The sequence below is a fragment of the Solea solea genome, unplaced genomic scaffold (assembly GCF_958295425.1).
Source record: "Solea solea unplaced genomic scaffold, fSolSol10.1 scaffold_60, whole genome shotgun sequence".
Taxonomy (NCBI): domain Eukaryota; kingdom Metazoa; phylum Chordata; class Actinopteri; order Pleuronectiformes; family Soleidae; genus Solea; species Solea solea.
Window position 1 is genome coordinate 110001 of NW_026704114.1, and position 2500 is coordinate 112500.

The window sequence follows — 2500 nt, forward strand, 5'->3', positions numbered from 1 at the left end:
AGTCTGTGTCCCCAGCCCGTCGGCTTACGGCCATACCACCCTGAGCACGCCCGATCTCGTCTGATCTCGGAAGCTAAGCAGGGTCGGGCCTGGTTAGTACTTGGATGGGAGACCGCCTGGGAATGCCAGGTGCTGTAAGCTTTTACACCGCTGCTTCCTTACAAGAAACATGGGCTTGCAATTACGTTGACGCACGGGCACGGGCACAGGCACACGTTAACGTCCTTCTAGTTCCAGCCTTGCTTTGGTTTTCACAGAAAAAAGAGAGTGGTGCACCGTTCCTGGCGGCACTGCAATGCCAGGTCAATGCAAGGAGTGAAGAGAGCAAGCCCCAGTTTTCACCTCCCAATGCTCAAAAATGCATTTAATATTTAATCCCCATATAGAGGACATATCAGATATTAAACTGATAAGAACAGATACTACACGTGATCTTAGCCAAAGGCCGAGAAGCGATGGCCCACAAGTGTCTGGGGCCAACTCAAGATCTTGGCACACAAGTTACTTGTTGTGGTGCCATGTTTTTTAAGTGCGCATAACAAAGGCTGCTGCTGATCACCTCCGCCCCAAGGTGATCTAAGTGCACCTCTGAGCCTTGACGGACAGCTGCTTGACATTTGACACACTCAAAGGGCGCGGCCATACAGCAAAGCCCACCAAAAACAACTTAAACTCCTGAACGTTCGAAAGGCTGACCTTCGAGCTCCTCCACGAGCAGGGGGCCTTGCCTAGTCTATAAAAGGAGTCTGTGTCCCCAGCCCGTCGGCTTACGGCCATACCTCCCTGAGCACGCCCGATCTCGTCTGATCTCGGAAGCTAAGCAGGGTCGGGCCTGGTTAGTACTTGGATGGGAGACCGCCTGGGAATACCAGGTGCTGTAAGCTTTTACACCGCTGCTTCCTTACAAGAAACATGGGCTTGCAATTACGTTGACGCACGGGCACGGGCACAGGCACACGTTAACGTCCTTCTAGTTCCAGCCTTGCTTTGGTTTTCACAGAAAAAAGAGAGTGGTGCACCGTTCCTGGTGGCACTGCAATGCCAGGTCAATGCAAGGAGTGAAGAGAGCAAGCCCCAGTTTTCACCTCCCAATGCTCAAAAATGCATTTAATATTTAATCCCCATATAGAGGACATATCAGATATTAAACTGATAAGAACAGATACTACACTTGATCTTAGCCAAAAGGCCGAGAAGCGATGGCCCACAAGTGTCTGGGGCCAACTCAAGATCTTGGCACACAAGTTACTTGTTGTGGTGCCATGTTTTTTAAGTGCGCATAACAAAGGCTGCTGCTGATCACCTCCGCCCCAAGGTGATCTAAGTGCACCTCTGAGCCTTGACGGACAGCTGCTTGACATTTGACACACTCAAAGGGCGCGGCCATACAGCAAAGCCCACCAAAAACAACTTAAACTCTTGAACGTTCGAAAGGCTGACCTTTGAGCTCCTCCACGAGCAGGGGGCCTTGCCTAGTCTATAAAAGGAGTCTGTGTCCCCAGCCCGTCTGCTTACGGCCATACCACCCTGAGCAGGCCCGATCTCGTCAGATCTCGGAAGCTAAGCAGGGTCGGGCCTGGTTAGTACTTGGATGGGAGACCGCCTGGGAATACCAGGTGCTGTAAGCTTTTACACTGCTGCTTCCTTACAAGAAACATGGGCTTGCAATTACGTTGACGCACGGGCACACGTTAACCTCCTTCTAGTTTCAGCCTTGGATGTCGCTCTGCAAGCACGTGAGAAGCTTGGAGATGGGCAGCAGCTTACCCATCTCGGTGTAGCTTCCTAATACTGGAATATAGTGTAGCAGGTAGTGGAGATAGAGGCTCAAGTGCAATGTGTTCGAAAGGCTGACTTTTGAGCTCCTCCACGAGCAGGGGGTCTTGCCTAGTCTATAAAAGGAGTCTGTGTCCCCAGCCCGTCGGCTTACGGCCATACCACCCTGAGCACGCCCGATCTCGTCTGATCTCGGAAGCTAAGCAGGGTCGGGCCTGGTTAGTACTTGGATGGGAGACCGCCTGGGAATACCAGGTGCTGTAAGCTTTTACACCGCTGCTTCCTTACAAGAAACATGGGCTTGCAATTACGTTGACGCACGGGCACGGGCACGGGCACAGGCACACGTTAACGTCCTTCTAGTTCCAGCCTTGCTTTGGTTTTCACAGAAAAAAGAGAGTGGTGCACCGTTCCTGGTGGCACTGCAATGCCAGGTCAATGCAAGGAGTGAAGAGAGCAAGCCCCAGTTTTCACCTCCCAATGCTCAAAAATGCATTTAATATTTAATCCCCATATAGAGGACATATCAGATATTAAACTGATAAGAACAGATACTACACTTGATCTTAGCCAAAAGGCCGAGAAGCGATGGCCCACAAGTGTCTGGGGCCAACTCAAGATCTTGGCACACAAGTTACTTGTTGTGGTGCCATGTTTTTTAAGTGCGCATAACAAAGGCTGCTGCTGATCACCTCCGCCCCAAGGTGATCTAAGTGCACCAGTG

The 2500-nt window shown here is 51.2% G+C and overlaps 7 non-coding genes across 7 annotated transcripts; 4 read left to right on the plus strand and 3 right to left on the minus strand.

The window, feature by feature from the left end:
* The first annotated feature begins 22 nt into the window (after window positions 1–22).
* On the plus strand, window positions 23–141 carry LOC131452808 (5S ribosomal RNA). Its single transcript, XR_009237571.1, has one exon. It is a non-coding gene; the product is annotated as a 5S ribosomal RNA (ribosomal RNA).
* Window positions 142–265: 124 nt separating this feature from the next.
* LOC131453051 (U2 spliceosomal RNA) lies at window positions 266–457 on the minus strand. Its single transcript, XR_009237799.1, has one exon. It is a non-coding gene; the product is annotated as a U2 spliceosomal RNA (small nuclear RNA).
* Window positions 458–765: 308 nt separating this feature from the next.
* On the plus strand, window positions 766–884 carry LOC131452788 (5S ribosomal RNA). The gene has a single exon (XR_009237552.1). It is a non-coding gene; the product is annotated as a 5S ribosomal RNA (ribosomal RNA).
* Window positions 885–1008: 124 nt separating this feature from the next.
* Window positions 1009–1201, minus strand: LOC131452976 (U2 spliceosomal RNA). Its single transcript, XR_009237727.1, has one exon. It is a non-coding gene; the product is annotated as a U2 spliceosomal RNA (small nuclear RNA).
* Window positions 1202–1509: 308 nt separating this feature from the next.
* On the plus strand, window positions 1510–1628 carry LOC131452865 (5S ribosomal RNA). The gene has a single exon (XR_009237625.1). It is a non-coding gene; the product is annotated as a 5S ribosomal RNA (ribosomal RNA).
* Window positions 1629–1924: 296 nt separating this feature from the next.
* On the plus strand, window positions 1925–2043 carry LOC131452743 (5S ribosomal RNA). The gene has a single exon (XR_009237508.1). It is a non-coding gene; the product is annotated as a 5S ribosomal RNA (ribosomal RNA).
* A 130-nt stretch (window positions 2044–2173) lies between these two features.
* On the minus strand, window positions 2174–2366 carry LOC131452977 (U2 spliceosomal RNA). The gene has a single exon (XR_009237728.1). It is a non-coding gene; the product is annotated as a U2 spliceosomal RNA (small nuclear RNA).
* Between the last annotated feature and the right edge of the window lie 134 nt (window positions 2367–2500).